Source organism: Panthera onca, chromosome D4 (genome assembly GCF_046562875.1).
Source record: "Panthera onca isolate mPanOnc1 chromosome D4, mPanOnc1 haplotype 2, whole genome shotgun sequence".
NCBI classification, from domain to species: Eukaryota; Metazoa; Chordata; class Mammalia; order Carnivora; family Felidae; genus Panthera; species Panthera onca.
In genome coordinates, this window is record NC_138351.1 from 73,446,914 (window position 1) to 73,469,063 (window position 22,150).

At 37.8% G+C, this 22,150-nt stretch overlaps 1 protein-coding gene and 1 pseudogene across 3 annotated transcripts in view; one reads left to right on the top strand and one right to left on the bottom strand.

The window, feature by feature from the left end:
• The window catches only part of KIAA1958 (KIAA1958 ortholog), a 158,760-nt gene that overhangs the window by 74,848 nt on the left and 61,762 nt on the right, over nucleotides 1-22,150 (top strand). The gene's annotated exons all lie outside the window — the stretch shown is intronic.
• LOC132663070 (small ribosomal subunit protein eS6 pseudogene) lies at nucleotides 13,399-14,194 on the bottom strand (annotated as a pseudogene).

Below are 22,150 nucleotides of genomic sequence, written 5' to 3' on the forward strand. Positions count from 1 at the left end.
GGTTATTTTGCTAAGGATGTCCTTTCCCTCCCTTGAGTCAGATAACTCCCTGTATTTTACTCTGGTTCTTTTTTGGTCCCCCGCAACCCCATCCTGTCTCCTTTGTTTTTTTTACCTTTAACTCTGCAGTTAGAATATATTTTGGATTGGAACCTCACTTTATTATTTTTGCAGTTAGATGTTTCAACATCATTCATTAAATAATTCCTGTTTATATATCACATTTTTGTTTATAATTGGGTCTGTTTGTAGATTTTCAATTCTGTTGTTGTTGATCTCTTTTTCTTCTAATTTTTTATTATTTGAGTATATCTTTTTTTTTTTTTTAAGATTTTTTTTTTTTTAAAGTAATCTCTGCACCCAACACAGGGCTTGGACTTAAAACCCTGAGATCAGTAGTCACTCATTCCACCAACTGAACTAGCTAGGTTCCCCACTATTTGATTATATCTTATACAAAACAAAATGCATTCATAGAAAAAGAAGAGTATAATTTAAAGTATTTAATAGAATAGAATAGTATAATTTAAAGTATTTAATAGAATTTAGTAAGTTTTTTGTTTCTTAGATTTGTTTTTTGGGTGGGGAGAGAGATCATGAGTCGGGGAGAGGGACAGAGGGAGAAAGAGAACCCCAAGCAGACTCCACGCTCAGCGTGGAACCCAGCTCGGGCCCTGATCCCATGACCCTGGGATCATGACCTGAGCCAAAACCAAGAGTCCAACACTTAACTGAGTGAGCCACCTAGTGCCCCAAGTTTAGTAAGCTTTTAAAATTGATTAAGTCATATATTCTAGTTATTTGGTCTGTGTTTACATGCATAAACAGTGATTTTTCTTGTCAAAAACAAAAAACCTGAGTTAAAATAAGTTAAAAGAGAATAAATTGCTTTATAGTCCAAGGACATATCTTGAAACAAGCTTTTATGCAATGGTCAAATGATGTCTAGTTTCTTTCTTGCTATTTCTCACCCTTAGCTTCCTTGGTATTAGCTCTACCTGTAGATATTTGATTCCTGCATTGTCCCTAAGGTGATTGCCAAGTGCTGCTAAGATTGATGTCTTGCCTTTGTCACACCATTCCCCTAACCCCTGAATCAGTCTTTGGAGCATCATGCCCCCAACAGGAAATGGTATTGAGGCCAGTTCTACACAAACCACATAGCTAAGTGTGGAGGTTGGATGGGGGTATTCTTCCAAGGACATTCATTCTAGGTTCTAATCTTGAAAGGGGCAGCAAACCAGTAGGTGAGTAAGTAGGTACTTACTACTATTTGTGTGTATTTTTGTTTTTGTTTTGAGCACTTAAAGTTTTTTAATTTTGTTTATTTATTTATTTATTTTTAATGTTTATTTTTGAGAGAGAGCTGAGCTATCAGCACGGAGCCCAATGTGGGGCTTGAACTCTCACAAACTGCAAGATCGCGACCTGAGGCAAAGTAGGACGCTTAACTGACTGAGCCACCCAGGTGCCCTTGAGCACTTAAGTTTTTTTTGATGTGAGCAGATAGGAGGAGATGTTTATATATGTCATTCAAGGACAGGATATACTAGAACAGTGTTCTAACATAAGGGGTAGAAACATATATGAATATGTATGCTTGTGTGTGTCTGTATATGCATATGTATACATACATATCCATGATATTATATATATTTTCTTATTCCACAAGAAATATATGCCTCTTTTTGCAAGATAGGACAAGACTAAATATGTTTTCTTAGCCACACCCTTTTCTGTGCCTTCCTGCAGGAAAACCTGAGACAAATTCTGAAAGATAAGGGAGGAAGAGTAAAAATTCAGGCTCAGTTTTATGCCATCATTTCCCTCCTTATCACAGAATGCTTATCTGAGGATTGATAAGTCAGTCAGTCCTGGGCATTGAGATAGTAGAGCCTGGCCATTCAGAGTTTGGAATCAGACATGCCTAGCTCGATTCTCACCCCTACCTCCTGCTGGCCTTGTGAAATTAGCTGTCATTTCATTTTCCTGAGACTGTTTTCTCATTTGTAAAGTAATAATAGTGCCTGTCTTATAGGATTGTTTGAGGACCAAATGCAAAAATATAGGTTAAAGAGAATACCTGACATATAATAAACACTCAGCAAATAAGTTTCTATCATTAATATTTTTATTTTCATTATCATCACCATTGTTGCCATTATTAGGCTGTGCTCAATACTCTTTAAGTAATGAGGTAGATTCCGATGTTATGCAATTACATCCATTCATCTTCTAAAAAATGTTCCATGGACCAGTATTACCAGCATCAGCTGGAAGCTTAGAAGAAGTGCAGAATCTCTGGTCCTACCCCAGACCTAAAGAATCAAAATTTGCATTTTAATAAGATCTCCACATAACCTGTATGCACATTGAAGCTTAAGAAGCAGTGATATAGGGAATGCAGGACCCATATTATGGGGCACATTGTTATTCCATCCAGCCACCCAGTAACTGAACACTCTTGCTGTGTGAGAGAACTCCCTCTGTGCATCTGCATTTCCCCATTGGAGAGGCCAAAAACTTGGTTCCAAGTTTGTATTTCAATGAGGGCACAGTCTTGTGACCTTGGGCTTTGTTAGTCAGATGCACTCACACCAGACTCCAATTAGAAGTACCTAGACAGATACTATATGTTTTCACTCTTAGGTGGATCCTGAGAAACTTAACAGAAACCCATGGGGGAGGGGAAGGAAAAAAAAAAAAAAAGAGGTTAGAGTGGGAGAGAGCCAAAGCATAAGAGACTCTTAAAAACTGAGAACAAACTGAGGGTTGATGGGGGGTGGGTGATGGGTATTGAGGAGGGCACCTTTTGGGATGAGCACTGGGTGTTGTATGGAAACCAATTTGACAATAAACTTCATATATTGAAAAAAAAAAAGTACTTAGAAGAATCTATTTTGCAAATGCAAATCTTGCCATTTCTAGAGGTAGCAGAAGCAGCATCCCTGCAGTGGTTTCAGCCTTAGAGGCCCGTTGTTGGAGTTTGGTGGCTTCATGACATCTACCAGAGCAAATCTGTGTTGGGTCAGAGAGTTTTTTGTGGATTCCTGCAAACCTGATTTACTGGTATTCTAGGAAACTCTGTGGCCCTTATTAAATTCTTTTCTGCCGAACCTCACTAGATTGGGCTTTCATTGTTCTAAACAAAGAATCTGGAGGCATATAACCTCTAAACCTAGGAAATGTTGCATGAAAAATAAAATAATTTTCTTTTTGTCACTAGGTTTGTATTTTCAGCTAAAATTAATGGCATCCCTTTGGTAAGTAACCACTGATACCAGGATGGCCTGTATCGTATGATATCTTGTTGTACAAATTGTACAAACAATCAATAGGATGGTGAGGGTAGAGATAGCTTCTCCTCACACTAAATCTTCCCTTCCTTACCAGTGGGAGTTTTTGCTGGAATGTGTCCCTTGTTGGGAAGTGGTTGGAAGCACAGATTAACATATTCCCTGAACCTAGAATGGGGGAAGGAGGTACTTAGTACTTTTGCTTTCAGCTATGGACTTTATTTAAAAGGGCAGTTCTGGGAAATGAGAGAAATCCCAGTTGGAACTTCTTACCATTATGTTAAATATTGGTTGAAAGTTAATTTTGAGTTATTAGTTTTTTCTTAGGTGTACCTTTTTCCACACTAATTCACATGATACTATTTTCTGAAATGATCTATTTCTTAAGTTGATACCTCTGACAAAGGGATTGAATAGCAAAATCACCTGGAGGTAGCCCAAATAAGGAGGATTAAGAAAATCTGGGCATTGACTTTTTTTTTTAATTGCCTCATATATTTCATTTATTCCTTCTTCCATTTCTTTCTCTCCTTGTATAATTTTGCCCTTGAGTTGCCATTGGTAGTAGTGGTAATGTCAAAAGTTTTGTAAGATCTGGTGAAGAGGAGTAAGCTTTATTTCATTAGGTCTTTGAGAAGAAAGTTAATGAACTAGATACGTATCTAATTTATTGTGTTCTCCACACAGTACCCTTCTCTCCAGTCTCAGTGCCTCGCAAGCAGCATGAGTGTGGTCATTATATTAGTAATTTCTTGACCTCAAGTATATAACTTAGGGGAAAATTACGTACCTGGGTACAGGAGTTTCTGGGGCTCACTGCTTGATGCTAGCAACATCATCTAAGAAGCAAGAGCCTTGTTTCATTCCTCTCTTCACCTAATTGGACAGTGGACTGCATGTCCACAGGAAGAGAGGGCAAGTCAAAACATTGATGAAGTTATAGGCCTCTAATGTGTTACTGAATACTGTGAACCTTTTCAGATCTGTACCATCAGCCTCCCTTCCCTTAGCCTGTTAGATGCCACGTTCCACCCCTCTCCTGAGTATCACAGTCTGATTGTTTCTCCACTTGAAGATCACCAGCTCTTAATTTTCCTACTTGAGTGTCATAGGATCACTTCTCCTCTACCTAGGTGTTGGAAAGCCCTTCCTCCCCAGCTGATGAAAGGGCAGTTCTCAGAGTGGAGTGGTGGGGGTTGTCTTAGGTTTTATCACGCATAGTAGAAAGCTTATAATAATGAGTTTTAAGGATCTGGGGATGGTGGTCTTTAGCTCCTGGCTGGTAAGCACTCCCCTCCTTCCTTCCTGCAGTGTAGTTCTTTGAAAAGAGAAAAGACTTGGTTTTAAATTAGTAATTTCTAGTTTTATTTTCTACACTGGCAATAGGGGAGGTATGTGTGGGGATCATTCTGTTAAAAAAAATGACAGTATTTTCATGTCTCTTCAAAGTATTTAGGTTTTTACAAAGACAGTTTTACTAAGGCAGAAAACTCATTATAACTTACAGTATATAACTTACATACATCTTATTATAAAGCTATAATAATTAAAATGGAATGATCTGACATAAAGATAGACAAGTAGAGCAGTAGAACAGGATAGAGAGCCTAGAAACCCACCTACACATAAATAGGAACTGTATGTGAAAGAGATGGTATCTCAGATTAGTGGGAAAAGGGTGGACCAGTCAGTGAATAGTATGTGGAACAAAATAAAATTGGGTCCTCACCTTACATCAGACATGAAAATAAATTTCATTTAAAGATCTAAATGTGGAATTATAAACTTAAAACTATCTAAAGGAAATCCTGCAAAATAGCCTTGATGTTAGGAAGAATTTTTAAAACATGGCACAAAAAAGACACAAACCATAAAGGAAAAGATTGGAAATGCTAACAGCTTTAAGGTAAAAGTCTTAAAGTAAAAGTCTTAGCTGACACAAGGGATATCATAAACAAAGTTAAAAGATAAGCAACCATCTGTGAGATGAGTTTAATGCGCATAACCAAAAATATTCATACAGATAATATATATAAAGAACTGCCACAAATCAGTAGGAAAAAGGTCAAATAATCCAGTAGGGAAATGAAAAAAGGAATTGAAGAAGCACTTCTAATAAGAGGAAACCCATTTAGTTAGTAAACATGAAAAACGCTCAACCTCACTGGTAATCAAAGGGACACAAGACAACAACGAGGTACAGAAAGGCAAAAATTATTAACTATCCGAAGTGTTGTTGAAAGCGTGGAAAAATGGGAACATGGTTGTGGGAATATAAATTAGTACAACCATTTTGGAGAAAGTTTGTAATATTTAATAAAATTAAAGGATATGCATAGCATCCAACCTAGGAATTCAATATCTAGGTATTTGCCCTAGAGAAATATCCATAGATAGAGAGACAAAGAGAAGGAGGGAGGGATGGATGTACAGGAGTGTACATTGCAACTTTGTGATAACAAGTTAAAAAAAATGTTTGACAATGTCAGTGTCTATCAAGAGAGAAATTATATGTATAATTTTTTATTTTTTATTTTTTGACTATTACTTATTTTTGAGAGAGACACAGACAGAATGCGAGTGGGTTGGGACAGAGAGAGAGGGAGGCACAGAATCTGAAGCAGGCTGCAGGTTCCGAGCTGTCAGCACAGAGCCCAATGAGGGGCTCAAACTCACGAGCTGTGAGATAATGACCCAAGCTGAAGTTGGATGCTCAACCGATGAGCCACCCAGGCGCCCCTAAATTATATTTTTCAATGGAATATGTGCATCAGTCAGATCTACATTTACTAATGTAGATAAATCTTGAAGATACAGTTGCAGAATAATAGAGTACCATACCTTTTTTAAAAAACCCAAATACCAAAATATATTGTTCTTATGCACAGCCCCTCACATACAATTAATTATGAAACATGAAAGGAGATACCACAAATGATAATGGTTGCCTTTGAGGAGGAAGGGGGATGGGAAATGAACTATATCTGTAACATTTTCTTTTAAAAACATGTAAAAAATATGACAAAATAATAACGTATTAAATCTGAATGACAGGAACATGAATTGTGTTACATAAGAGGCAACACAAGTGCAGTGCTTAATTATGGATATCCAGACACACAACTGCCTGGATTCATATTCCAGCTCTGCCACTCCTTTTCTGGGTGAGTTTAGCAAGTTAGTTAACTTCTCTGTGGTTTCATTTTTTCATCTGTAAAATGAAGAAAATAACATATTTATTCTATAGGGTTGATACAAGGATTCCATTAATCTATACAAAGCCCTCTGATTCAAGGTCAGCGTACTTTAGCATTATTCTGTATACCTTTCTGTATATTTCAAACGTGGTTACTTTTTTTAAATCATGGTTACTTTTTTAAAAAAATGTTTATTTATTTATTTTGAGAGAGAGAGCATGAGTAGGGAAGGGACAGAAAGTGAGGGAGAGAGAGAATCCCAAGCAGGCTCCATGCCGTTAGCGCGGAGCCCAACACGGAGCTCCGTCTCCTGAACTAAGAGATCACGACCTGAGTCAAAATCAAGAGTTGGACACTTAACCAGTTGACCTCTAAAACATGATTACTTTTTGTTGGTTTATTTTTATTATTATTATTTTTTAATGTTTATTTTTGAGATAGACAGAGCATCAGTCGGGGAGGGGCAGCAAAGCAGGCTCCAGGCTCTGAGCTGTCAGCACAGAGCCTGATGCGGGGCTTGAACCACAAGATCACGACCTGAGCTGAAGTTGGCCACTAAACCAACTGAGCCACCCAGGTGCCCCAAACCCCCAAACATGATTATTTTTTAATACAGAGAAAGACGGATACCATATGTTTTCACTCCTATGTGGATCCTGAGAAACTTAACAGAAACCCATGGGGGAGGGGAAGAAGAAAAAAAAAAGTTAGAGATGGAGGGAGGCAAACCATAAGAGACACTTAAAAACTGAGAATAAACTGAGGGTTGATGGGGGGTGGGAGGGAGGGGTGGGTGGGTGATGGGTATTGAGGAGGGCACCTGTTGGGATGAGCACTGGGTGTTGTATGGAAACCAACTTGACAATAAATTTCATATTAAAAACATTTTTTAAAAATAAATATAGATTATGAAAATAAGTAAAATTGTGGAATATTTATGAGATGAGGGCATTACGACATTGTTATTACTGAATATAGAAGGGTTTTTTGTGTGTGTAAGAAAGCAAATTTTACTTAACGTTATCTTCTGGTGTACTTGTTTATAGACAAAGAATTTGGGGATTATTCTTACAAATTTCAACACTGTGGCTTCCCTCCTATGATTATAATGGGACGCTGTCATGGGGAATTTTTTTTAACTTCCTCTGCTATAATATGTAAAAAACAACCAAAAAATACCCCCAAATGTTCTCTATTATCTAGTAGCACTTTTATTTCCAAAATAATACTGCCTGAGTTCCATGAAGAAAGAGGTTGTTTCCATTATTTTACTGATGAGAAATGAGGCACAAAGAAACTAGGTGATTTGCTTAGTTACAGTGGGAGAAACTTGGTCTCGTGCTTGTTAACTTCTTAGTTAACATTGAGTCACTGCTATGTACCTACCTCTGCTTGTCTTGGTATAGGTATAGCCTAAACTTCCAAATGCTCCTTCTTCTCCTTTTTTCATTTTCAGGTCATGCCTATCACTTACCCAAAGTTTAGACTGCCAGAGTACATCTTAAAGATATGATTTATTTTCTCTGAGAATCATTTCTGAAAGGACCCAGGGTTTAAATAGAAGGATTCAGGAAGACAGGAGACATGTGTTTTAGTCTCTTTTTCTGCTAAGCATCTGGCCAAGTCACTTGCACTTGAATTTATCAAACATTTTTTTAAGATCAACTATATGACGGAAGTGATGAAAATACAAAGATGAATGTCAGATTCCCAAGCCCCACAATAGCATTGTTTAGAGAAGGAGGCCAATAAAGCAACAACTTCAATTCCAAGTGTATAGAAAGAGGTATATGAAATGTAGTGGAACACACATGAGGAGCAGTTTACTCAGCCTTACGGTACACAGGAAAGAGTATTTCAGGTAAACAGAACAAATGAGCAGACATTCAGGCATAAACATTTTGCAGATTACTTAGGGAAGCATGGATTTGAGTGTGGCCGAGAAGTAATTTCCAAGGGGTCAGGAGAGTTGCTGCTGGAGGTTGGAGCCTCCCATGAAGGGCTGTACCTGTGATGTCACGAATGTCCTACATGCAGAGCAGAGGGGCATAATTCATTGTCTTAGAAGATCATACTGATAGCAGTGGTAAAGTAGAGACTGGGACACAAGAGCTGTTTTATAGGGTGTTACGGTGATTCCAATGGGAGATGGCAGTAAAGTGCTCATGAGACAACAATACAGACATTGGAGAGGAGGAGAGAGACAGAGGTTGGTGCTTCAGGAGTTAAAAAGTACAGACCTTGATTACTCTGAGTATTTGGCCTCTTGAGATCTCTGTTGCTACCCTCATATTCTCTCTCTGAAGGCACAGCACTATTTTGGGTAACACCAAAAGGTTTTCAGAACCCAAATATCTATAGTGAAGGCATAATTCTCTGAGAGTAGGGTAAAACAGTGTTTGGAGTTCTGAAGCATGCTGTGACATTCATTTCATTCATTCATTTGACAAATATCCATTGGAAGGCTACAAATTGCCAAGTTCAATTTGGGTACCACTAGTACACCAACATTCAGGACAAAAACACGGTTCCCTTTGTCATACTGCCTACAGTCTAATGGGAGAGAGACATATACTTGCCCTCTCAAAACATCCTCAATTAAGAGAAAAAAGTTGAAAATATTTTCTGAACCAAGATGCTATTCAAGTTTAAATGACTTTGTCAGATTAAATCAGTTGCCTTTAGATAATACATTTATGAAGGCTGTTTCTAGGATGATATGTGGTTAAATGAACGATTAAGCCACTATGGTAAGTGAAAGGTGAGTTTTAGCTGGAAATTAAAAGTGCAGAGGCTACAGACAACCCATTCCACATCATTTATTTGAAATACTTTATACTTAGCGAAACATAACATGAGCCTAGTTATATTAAAATTGTAATACTGCTTATTTTTGCAATCAACTAGTGACCTATCTTTAAGAATTAAAAGTATAATTATTTACTAGTTTTTCAAAAGACAAAATTAAAAATCAACGTAATTGCTTTCTATTGTGCAAGTGCATAATGTTCTGAGAAATACTTTTATCAGCTTTTCTCTAGTGCTTACACATACTTTTAAAATGTCATTTGTCTTAATATTTCACAAGAAAATCTTCCCAATTGGCTTTTTATTTCTCTAAACTAAAGGCACTTTTTATTATATCAATGAAATAAGAGCTCTATTATTTATTTAATGTTCATCCAGATATAACTGAGACTTCCAAATATGCAAAATGTACCCAAATACAGCAGACTAGCAAATAACTATAAACCTCAGCATGTAATTTCCTTTCAGTGAATTTAGATTTGACTAAGGCTGCTAGGAAGTTCAGAATCAAAGAGGCATAGATCTTGTTTTTCTAGTCTTTGTATCCATTCCTTGTAGTCTAAAGAGATGAAATAATGTATGACTTCTCAGCAGAGAGGTCAGTGTCAGAACACTGAAGTCTTTGCTTCAGTGTCCCGAGATTGAAACATCTTCCTTATTTGTTTTCCTCAGGGAAGCAGCAGGCTTCGACCTCTCCTTACAGATTTTGCTGCCTGACCATCTTGGGTCTCAACAGGTATGGGCAGAGTGCAGGTGATCCCCTGCATCGTAGGCCCAGCAATAACTTCTCTTTCAGTCTAGATCTCATTTATGTAACTGATGGCTTGTGTTCCCAAGAGTGTATTAGAACCACAAGAAGTACATATATATAATGTAGTAAAAGCAATAAATTATGCTTACATGGCTACAAGGTGATTTTAAACTTTATTTTAGTTGAGAAGAGTGATCAAATTTATCATCAAGTAAATCTGATTTAATGATTGATATGCCTTAGTTAGCTTATTTGTCTTCAGTTATGATACACATAGCTGAATCTTCAGTATGCCCTAATAGCTGCAGGATTGCTTTTTTAGGCAAAACAATTTTCTTACCTTTTTCAATTTTCTGCATTCTTATCAAGGTAATACATGTACGTGGCAATCAGTAAGATAATATTGTTTAACATTAACAGTCTCTCACCTCAAAGCTCATCACCTCATAAATCCCATTCTTCAAGAGAAACTTCATTTGAGCCAATTCTATTTTCAGTTCTTTCCAAATTCTAAACAAATTGTTTATACTTCTGTCTCTTGATTATCAGCTTGAGAAAATCTCTACAGACTCCTTATTACAAATGATGAGAATTTAACTCATTTCCATTAACCTTTCAGTCTTTTATTTTTAGGCAATTAAAATACACAAATACCCAATAGAAGAATAAAAATAATGAAAAAGGAAATAAATAGGCTTACTCAACCTAAGACTGAAGATACTAGTGTCTCTGTCCTTCCTTCAGCTGTTCTCATCTCCCTTCTGACCATCTTCTTAACCTGACAAAGTTGTCAATATTTTTTCATCGTCTTTGGTGGCCATAACTGAGTCTTTTCCTGCTTTATCCTTAAGTTGACTCTTCAACATTAAAAACCAATAGTACCATTTATGTTATTTTGACAGTGTAAAAACTATTCATAGTTATTAGTGTTCTAAACTTGAATCTCTTTTCATCCTGATGAATTTCACCACCTCTGGGACACTGAAAAGAGGATGTTCCTAAGGGTTCTTGTATGGATAAATGACCTAACCAATGAAAAGGGCTTACTTAAGTATGTCCCCATATTATTATTAGTACTGTATTTGTTGCATCTGAAATGTCATTGGTTGTAAAAATGTACCATTATTTTATATTCCACAATGAAAGAAAAAGCATGCTACGAATTAAACTATAGTTCCCAGGAATTGTGAGACAAATTTCAGAGATATTAAAATGTAGAAGTGCATCTTACAATCAATGAAATACATTATTCTAGTTTTGGGGGGTTTGTGTGTTTTCCTAAAAGTTTTGGTATCATTTCTTGACAGAAGAACGGTGTGCTGTTATCGTATCTGTATGGTCCTCTCAAGATTTCCATTTTCCATTCCGTCATCCTGCTGCGGTTTGGACTAACCGATTTAACAAGCCTGAGATAACCCTCCCACCCTGAGGATTCTATAGGTTTTATCCTCTGTTTCCTAGCTTTCACATGTCCCTTTTTTCCCCTCATTTTACTAGAGTCCATCAAATAATTTCCCAAGAATGGATAGGTGGGAAGTAAACTTTTGAGTTTTTAAATTGCCGAAAATTCCTTTCCTCTAATAAGAATTTAAAAATTTTTTCTTTAGTAATTGTTCCTTTCACAGGGATTATAATTATAGTAATCTCTCAAATCTCTCAGAATTTTGATTAAAAGTTTTTAAAAAATTATCTTCTATCCTTAAATTTTCTCTTCCTTTTTTTTTTTTTTTCCATCCTTCTCTTTATTGCTGCCAGTTTTCTTCTGATGCCTAGTCAAATAGTTCACATTTAAGAACACAGGACAGGAATCTGGTGTTGGTTTCTTCTGTGGTTGTGTAAATAAATTTGCTTACTTTGGGCCTTTCCCGGAGTGAAAAGTATGTGAGATGTATTGATTGGCAGGACTCGGTTATAGAGAGTGGATAGAGAGCTGGTGCTTGGTCCACAGGCCTCCAAAGATGAGTCTCAGGCACCAGCACCCATGCTACAGGCCATGCCTTCCCACATGATTGGGTTCAGTCTCCTTAGCAAAGTTTTGTCTGTTTTTTGTTTTGTTTTGTTTTTGTTTTGGAAAAGGATGAGGGTGGAGCAGTGAGAGGTTAGGGAGCCCAGTTTTCAACTCTACTTCTCACTGTCACATTCCCTTGTCAGTTGTCCCTAAGCCTAGAGCCTCAGAGGGTTTCAACAGAGTGATTGGCCTCCACCTTGGATGCAGCGCTTGTGTGTTCTAGGCCCTCATGACTCCATGTGTGGTCACCTGGGAACTATTAAAAATAGTTTGTCTCGTTGCTTTAAAAATTCTTTGACTTTTATCATTTTGATTATAATAGATCTTGGAATAGTCTTTGGGTTGATCTTACTTGGAGTCCTTTGAGCTTTCTGTATCTGGATGACCATATAGCTCCCAAGATGGAAATTTTCAACTAATATTTCTTTAAATATCTTTTTTTTTAATGGTTACTTATTTTTGAGGTAGGGGAGGGGAGCAGAGAGAGGGAGAGACACCGAATCTGAAGCAGGCTCCAGGCCTTGAACTGTCAGCACAGAGCCCGACACGGGTCTTAAACCCACAGACTGTGAGATCATAACCTGAGCCAAAGTCGGATGTTCAACTGACTGAGCCACCCAACTGCCCCATCAACTAATATTTCTTTAAGTAAGCTTTCTGCCCCGTTCTCTCTCTCTTCCTTCTGGAACTCCCACAATGCAAATGTTCATTCACTTGATGGTATCCCATAATTCACATAGGATTTATTTTTTTTTTTTCATAGTTTTCTTTTTATTCTTCTAATTGACTAATATCAAATAATCTGTCAAGGTCACTGATTCTTCTGCATGATCAAGTGTGTTGGATGCTCTGTATTGAACTTTTCACTTTTGTTATTGCATTCTTCATCTCCTGGATTTCTGATTGGTTCTTTTTCATGGTTTCTATTTCTTTATTAAACTTTTCCTTTTATTCATGCTTTGTTTCCCTGGTTTTGTTTAGTTGTTTGTGTTCTCTTACATTTTGTTGAGTTTTGTTTTTAAAAATTTTTTAATGTTTATTTTTGAGAGAGAGAGAGACAGAGCATGAGTGAGGGAGAAGCAGAGAGAGAGGGAGACACTGAAACCTAAGCAGGCTCCAGGCTCTGAGCTGTCAGCACTGTGAGCCCGAACTCACAGACGGTGAGATCATGACCTGAGCTGAAGTTGGATTCTTAATTGACTGAGCCCCCCAGGCACCCCTTGTTGAGTTTCTTTAAGATGATTATCTTGAATGTTTTGTCCTGCAGATTATAGATTTCCGTTTATGTTTTTGTTTTTGTTTTTATGTCTGATCTTAGTTGTTACTCTTAGAAAAATCTCATTTTTGATTGGACTCAGACATAGAGGTAGAAGTTCTTGGAGAAGACACCCTCCGTCTCTTGGCAATCTGTTCCTGCTGTTTTCTTTGGCCTCCTTCAATCTCTTGGCCAAAAGTTTAACATATTCTGAAGCCTCTTCCTTATTTTTCTTAGTACACTGTTTCTTCAAAGCAGTATGCTGACCTTTGTGTTGGAGGACACATGGAGTAACAAGACACTGAGTCTTGGGTGCTTTGGTTCTAGGTTTCTTACCTTCTTTGTTTAGGGTCTTTCTCACAACATGCTAGTGGACATCATCTTCTTTAGAGAGATCAAAAAGTTTGTGGATTCTGCTAGCTCTTTTGGGCCCCAGGTAACGAGGCACAGTTGTGTCACTGAGTCCAGGAATATCCTTCCTCCCCCTTTTTTACAGTGATCAAGTGGAGAACACTGAGATTGGCATCCACAATGTAACCTCAAACAGATTCACACTTTTTTCCTCCAGTTCTCCTTGGTCTGTAACAGGAATACCCTTGACTCAGTAGCAGGCGGACATGGCCATGGATCAGGACACTGCTTCATGGGGAAACCTTGTTTGTCATTGCCACCACTGATTCAGACCACATAACCCTTCCATTCCTCACCCAGAGCATCAACGCCAACTTCTGTAGCCATATGCTTCTCATAAAAGGTATGAAGTTTGCATTCAGCGTCCACTTCAATGAGTTCCTGGCAGCCAGTAGCTGGGCAAGAGGTGTTCAGCTTCATCCTGAAGCAGCCCACTGCTTCCGAGGCACCACAAAAAAAAGAGCTAGATCTCCATTTTTTTGAGATCAGTTATGGGAGCTTGATTAGTTTCCTTTGGTTCCTTTATTAATTTCTTTGTCATGTTTGCCTGGTTCTTCCTGATCCTGTAGCCTTGCATTGTTGTCTGTACATTTGAAGTAACACCTCTTCCAGTTTTTACAGACTGGTTTTAGCAGGTAAAGGTCTTTTCCTGTTCACTGGGCTGATAGGATTACCTCTGGAATCACAGTCATGCTGGGCTGGACAGTTAGGAGGCTGTTCCTAGGTTACAGTTGGGTTGCAGTTGGTATTCTTGTTACCAGTGGCTCAGGTGGGTGTGGATCTTACCCGGTCCCTGGGTGGACAGGACTGTCTCCAGTACCTTGCTTGGTAGGGTAGTGCTGGGACAAAGGTCCATTTTAGGATCCACAGTTAAGTCTTCAGACAGTGACCCTATTAACTGGGTGTACAGACAGTTGTGGCTCCCACCAGGCCCCTGAAAATGATCCTAAGTGGTCACTGGAAGAGTCCTTGGATTGGTAGGACTGGCCCTGGACCATGGCCTAGAAGAGGCTGTAACTGATTTGCAGCACTGTTTCTGGTTCCACAGCCAAGATTGAGGTCTGCAGACCTGGCTCTGGAGGCACACATGGGTGTGTCTCTTGCCAGGTCCCTAGGTAGGCTGAATCATTCCCTGTGTGGCTAAAGGAGCTAGACCTGATTATAGGTTCCTTTCAGGATCTGTGGGGGTGCCGACAGGGGTATTTCCCACAGATTCCCTTGGCCAGCGGTACTAGTCATGGACTGGCTGAGAAGCTGGAGCTGAGTATTGGGCCCTTTCTGAATCTCTGGGTTCGCAGATGGGATTATGTCCTGCTGGGGTCCTGGACTCTCAGGACTGCTGGCAGACTGTGGCTGTGAGAGGGTTAGAGCCATATACTGGGCCCTTTCAGGATCTTCAGGGCTGCCAACATTAGTATCTCCTACTAGGTACTAGGTCCTTGGACCTGTAGGACTGCTGGCAAACTCCAAGTATAGGACCCTTTTGGAATTTCTGGCCACACAGATGGAAGTGTCTCCTGCCATGTCCCTGTGTCAGCAGGACTGTTTTCAGGCTACAGCTAGAAGCAGCATGGCCCTGGTTACAGGGCCCTTTCAGAATCTACAGCCTGAAAGAATTTGGAGGGCTTACCTCCAGGGGCTCCAGACCACAACCAAGAAGAGAATGGACATGCTTTACAGGCCACTTAGGGTCCACATCCTGAACCGAGGTCTGTATGCCTATTACCCAGTGCATGTGGGCATGACTCCTCCTGGGTCCCTTGGCATATGGTGCTGGTGACAGAACTGAAGCCACATGGGGCTATAGTTCTCAGGGGTATGGAGCTGTTCAAGGATCTGAAGTCTGGACCATGATTGGTGAGTCAGCCACCTGGTTGTGAGCTTGCCTTCTCAAAACAGTTAGGGTAGGGTTTCACAATCTCTCACCCAGTTCCAAAACTCCCAGAAAGCCACTTTTGTCCTTGAGTGGATATCAAATTATTGTCGACAGGGGTGATATGAGTAACGGATGTCTTCAGACATCTTACTGAAACCACTCCCACCCCTAGAAACTTAAAAAAAAAAAAAAATCAGTGTTACTTAATTTTCTACCTGTTAATTTCATTTAGCAGAAAAAAAGAATCCTTATAATCCAAGAATGTGCTATTGCTGTGAATTTGACTTTAGTGTTTGGTACATATTCCTTAAAAATAATGCCTGAAATTATATTTTACATAATATATTTAGTCTCTGGAGTATGTTAAGATTTATGTTACAGATCACTAATGTTTTATACCTTTATACTGTTACAATAACTGCTGCTAAATTATTATTCTGTGTAATGAAAAGCAGCTATCTCATCAGTAAGAAAAAAAACTTTGCCTGTTTTGCCCATACTTATAAATGGGTAATAGAAAGCTAATCCATGTAGAAAAAATAATTTAGTTTTTATTTTATAATGAAGTTTTCAAAACTATGTTTTGTTTTTACCCCCTGACCCAATTAGAGAAATTAGCATTCTCCTATCCATTAAATTATTACTTCTTGGGTGGAATTTAATCAATATTAATAGACTAACTCAGAAAAAAAAAGATAATTTATTAGGGTTTTCTGCATTTCTATTTTTACGTGTTATCTGTTTTCCTATGCATTATGTGCCATACATCTTTTGTTTCAAGTTGGTTAATAATATCTTTGTGTTTTTTACTTTATTATTCATTTTCAGTAAAAGATGCCTTCACATTTTGAGCCTACTAATTAAGATATGCAGTCCTGTAAATTGAATGTAAATGTAAAGAAAGACCTGGTTTCTAATCAAAATTTTTTATAACTGTTTCTATTGTGTATAGTATTTCATTTCTTAAATTCATCTGATGTTACCTAATGTAGCATGCTTGTTTGTTTTGGGGTCACTGAAGCCATAGAATTTTCACAAACTCATGAAAAGTGCTTTTCAGACACTCAGTTCTGACTGAGGTACTGATAAGCTATTAACAAATGGTGATTATTTTTCTTCATAGGCAGGGTCATATGTTGTTAGCTCTTTGATTACTACATGCAGAATAGCAATAAAAATAGCCAATACTTATAGGGTGCTTATTATCTCACTAATTGCTTGTGGTAGCTCTGTTCTCACAGCTCTGTGAAGTCAGGACTATAATTAACTCTATTTTACAGATGAAGAAACTAAGGCAAGGAAAGTTGAACTTGCTGGAGGTCACACAGTAAGAGGCTAGGAGAGCCGGGATTCTGACCTAGTTAGTCTGGTTCACGCTGTTAACCACCAGAGTCACTGGCCATGGTGATGCTTCTCTTGCATGTTTCGGCAGCCCTCCCTCTTAGCACTTAGATGTCCTTTAAGGACATACACCAACTTTCCTTCAGTTTTATTTCTCCAAAAACTTCATTGCCAAAACTTCTACTTTTACTCTTCCTTTTCTAGTCCCAATCTCCCATCTGCTTTTATTGTCTAATTGTCTCCGTAAGAAGGGGATAATAATCAAAGTTTAACAGTTGAGGAGACATATACAGACATGCCTAAAACAATGCCTACCGTGTTGAGGTGCTGAATGTATTTTTTGTTGAGTGTTAAAAAGTAAATAATGCAAATACTAAAATTTCTAGAAAGAAAAAAGGTAACTTTCTGCTTTCTTTTGGGAAAACTCATGCTGCTGTGTGGAGTTTGAATAGAGGCAAGAATAGACACAGGGAATTTGTATATCATCAATGGGTAATAAATCCAATATCAAATTCTTTTTCAAGTCTTAAAACCTCTAATTTCAAATGATCAAAGGGAATATGTCAGAAATAGTAACTTAACCAGGCATTACTGTATTAATAGTAGTTTCCCTCTTGAACATAAGACACAGCAGTATTTCCAGAGAAAATAAAAATACATCACAAAAGGACACTGAAGTATATAGTTAAAGTGGAATGGACTAAACTCTTGGTAATTGAAGAGTAATAGTTGTAATTAAAATTTTAAGTCAGAAGGATATACACCAAAATATATACGGTGGCCACCTTTGGATGATGGATTTATGGGCAGTTTTTCTGTCTTCTCTATACATTTATTTATATTAAACATGTACTACTGGGGCATCTGGGTGGCTGAGTCAGTTAAGCATGCAGCTTCGGCTCAGGTCATGATCTCATGGTTCATGGGTTCGAGCCTTGTGTCAGGCTCCGTGCTGACAGCTCAGAGCCTGGAGCCTGCTTCAGATTCTGTGTCTCCCTCTCTCTCTCTGTCTCAAAAATAAGCATTAAAATTTTTTTAAAGTACTACTTTCATAATAAAACTAATAAAATTATTTTTATTAGGGAAAATATACATAAAATAACCTTTTCCTCATGTGAATACTCTTTAAGTCATCTGTTTTTTAAACTTCGATATTTCTGGATTTAAGCAAAGTATATTTAAGGATATTTGAACTCACCAGGGTTAAATGCAGTCATGGCTGAATTTCTGAACTGTGCAAGGAGTAATTTTTACTTTTGAAAATGATTTAATATCCAATAAAATTTTACTTAAAAATCATGAAAGAACATACATAGGCTGATGAAATAATGCCTGTTAAACAGTATTATGTGTTGTGTACTAATGGAGTCATCACAGACTAACCTGAAAAAGAAAGCCACATGTGTAAAGCTGTGACTTCATGATCGAAACTAGAAAATGGGGGGCACCAGGGTGGCTCAGTTGGTTAGGGCTCTGACTTCAGCTCAGGTCATAATCTCACAGTTTGTGGGTTCAAGCCCCACATTGGAGTCTGCTGACAGGGCGGAGCCTGATTTGGATTCTCTGTCTCTGTCTCTACCCCTCCCCCACTTGCTCTTTCTCTCAAAAGTAAACAAACATTAAAAAAAAAAAAAAAAAAGAAACTAGAAAATGTAAATGTCACATGAGTAATGAATCCCTGTCTCTCCTACAACTGCCTTAAGTCCAGGAAAGTAAGAACTCAAAAATAAGGTTCTTTTGGGAAATTGTATATGATGTTTTGTATATGAAAGTCTGAAGGCAGCAGCTCACTATATATTTTATGTATTACACCAGCTGCAGGTATTTCAGACCCATCAGAAGGTCCTCTTGATTCAGTGTCTCTGGCAGTGTAATAAAAAAAAGTGGAGGAGAAATCTCTGCAGTCTCTAATAAGCAGTATATCAGTGAGTACTGTCAGATTCTGTAGAAAATTCCACAACATGATTTATTACGTTAATTACAGTCATATGGGTTTCATGCTGCTAAGCCTGAAAATGCAGCCACATTCTACAGTTGATTTAAGAATATATTTTGGCCAAGACAAAAGGGGTCCTTATCGTGATTAATACAGTACAATATTTATTCTCTTGTTTTACTCTTTTTTTTGCCTTTGAAATGCTTAATTTCTTTTCTGTGACTTGAAATTAAGTTCGAGATTTGAAAAGTTTCATCTAGTTTTTATTCACTTGTGTCATCTGGTCTCCTTTTTGTCTTTTTGTGTTGTCTTAGTTGTCACTGAACGTTGCATGTCCTCTATATGTGAAGCCTGTTTGAATTAACTCCCTTTTGAGCAAATGTGGCTAGCCTACAGCTGTCCCTAGCTGGCAGTGCTGACCCTAAGACTTCTTAGGTCACACCTGCAATACTACCGCTCTTTTTGAGGTGAAGGAGCAATTGAGGAGAAATCTTAATTTTCTTAATGCAAGGAAGCAGAATTTTTAGAGAATTCTATGGTTTTACCCTTGTTTAGTGCTGTACTGAATTCATAGTCACAGAATGTCTCTTCTTCAGTGAGACAGGAAGCTTGTCACATCACAGGATTCTAAGTGATGTGGAATGGAAGGTGTCCTAAGAGCTGTTTTAGATACAGGTATTAATTCTGATTGCTTACATATGTCTGTGACAGAATATGTTCACTTATACACAAATGCCTAACACTGGTGATGTAACTTGGGAGAATTAAATATTAGCTACAAATTAAAGCATCAATAGAGGAGAAACTAGTGAAATAAGATTTACTAGGTTGGAATACATTTCTTCTTCTTTTCTTTTCTTTTTTTCTTTTTTTTTTTTTTTTTTTTTTTGCTTATTCATTTTTGAGAGACAGAGACAAAGTGCAAGCAGGGCTGGGGCAGAGAGAGAGGGAGACACAGAATCTGAAATAGGCTCCAGGTTCTGAGCTGTCATCACAGAGCCCAACGTGGGGCTTGAACTCAAGAGCTATGAAATCATGACCTGAGCCAAAGTCGGATGCTTAGCCAATTGAGCCACCCAGGCCCGGGTGGAACACATTGCTAAGCAGTGATGTTTTTAAAGAGTTGAACTAGATGATTTATGTACCCAATGCTGAGCTAAGTGGTTTGTTTTTCTCTTAGTCAAGTAATTTTAATACAACTCTTAAGAGATAGGTACAGTTATTACACCCATTTTACAGTTGTCGAAACTGAAACTCAAGTTAAAAGACTTACTAACACGAGTTCACGTAGCTGGTTAGCAGTAGAGCTGGGACTCAAACCCAGCCATTCTTACTGGCAGTGCTGCAGCCATAAATGAGTTGCTACACTGCCCATATCAAGTGCCTTGAAAGGGACCAAATAAGATTAGATTTGAAACATTATTTTTGGCAATTAGGGAAACAGTGTTGAATTTAATAATTTCACAAAAGTTACAAAAGACGAAGTTTGAATCCAGTGGATTTCAGAGGGAAATAATTCTTTAACTCCTTCATTATTTTGTCAAGTAATAATACTAGTTATCTATAATGATTTTTGGTAGTATTTTTCACAGAAGCAGAAATCACTTAAGTATTTATTACTTACTTAAGAAGCCACTGTTTTGTCAGGGAAATAAAAATTTTCAGATCAGAAAATCTGCTGTCCCAGCAGGGAGGCAAGTGCTGCAATTGAAGCCAGGCTTAGGCTGAGGTTCACTTGAAGGAAGATATTCTAGGCCTTTTAGGGGAAGATGGAGAGGAGGCGCTGTTTCTCAAAGCATGGCCTGTTGGACCACACCTATATTAAATCATCTGAGAACTTGTTAAAAATGTAGCCTCCTGCATGCTATGAGCCATTCATTTAATTCCTTGTTGGGAGGATTTGCAAGGTCAGTGCCTGGTCTCCTTTATGTGTACAATATCTTACTCCATCATCCAATGCACACATTTCCTTAGCCTGATTTAATTCGTAAAGAGAGAGACAACAGTGAATATACATGAAAAAAAGGTGGGGTTTTTTTCCCCTTCTTTCTTTCTTTTTTTGCCTGTAGTTGTTTAATAAGTGCTGGTATTTTTGTAATGTATTTTATTTCTAAATTTTTTTAAGGAGAAAATTTTCCAGAAGCTCTAGAGTCACATAACATACAACTGAGAGAAATGAACAGATGACCAATGTTCATTTAAGTGATTTCTGCTTCAGTGAAAAATACTATCAGAATCATACCAAACTGACTCATACTGTTATTCTAAATTATCAAGCTTTTGAATATGTATGTAATAAATGTGTTTTACTCTCACTATTGGAAAAGATTAACTGAGCTTTAAAATAGTTTGTTGGTCAGATAGCTATAATAATATACAAGTCTGGCTTCAACTAGTGATGTTAACAATCCTACAAAATAGCCTGTGTTTGAAGGTTCTAGGAGAAAGCATAAAAATTAAAGGAGAAAGAAGACAGTAACTTTTAATACATTTTATGGTAGTTATAAGGTTATCTCAATTTATTTTCCATCTTTTTTTTTTTTTGAAGATATTATTTTTTAGTAATCTCTACAACCAGTGTGGGGCTCAAACTCACAACCCTGAGATCAAGAGTCATGTGTTCCACTGGCTGAGCCAGCCAGGTGCCCATTTTTTCCACTTTTAAAGTAAATATAGCTCACTATTCCTTTTTTTATTTTTATGTTTTTAATGTTTATTTATTTTTAGAGAGAGAGAGAGAGAGAGCATGAGCAGAGGAAGGCAGAGAGAGAGGGAGACAAAGAATCCGAAGTAGGCTCCAGGCTCTGAGCTGTCAGCACAGAGCCCAATGCGAGGCTCAAACTCACGAACCATGAGATCATGACCTGAGCCAAAGTTGGCTGTTTAACTGACTGAGCCATCCAGGTACCTCACACTATTCTTTTTTTAAATAAATTACAGGAGTTAGGAGCTATTGCTGTTTTCAAAAATGAAATATGAATGTTGGCAAATATGATTTTTGTAACCCTTTGACAAATAAAGTTGGCCTATTTCCTAATTACCAACTAGGGCACTTTTACATTTTAATACCAAGACTATTTTCCTTGAGCATATGAAAGAATTCTAAGAAAATTTAATTTCTTTCAAATTGTGGCTTATATACACAATGGAGTACTACATGGCAATGAGAAGGAACGAAATATGGCCCTTTGTAGCAACGTGGATGGAACTGGAGAGTGTGATGCTAAGTGAAATAAGCCATACAGAGAAAGACAGATACCATATGGTTTCA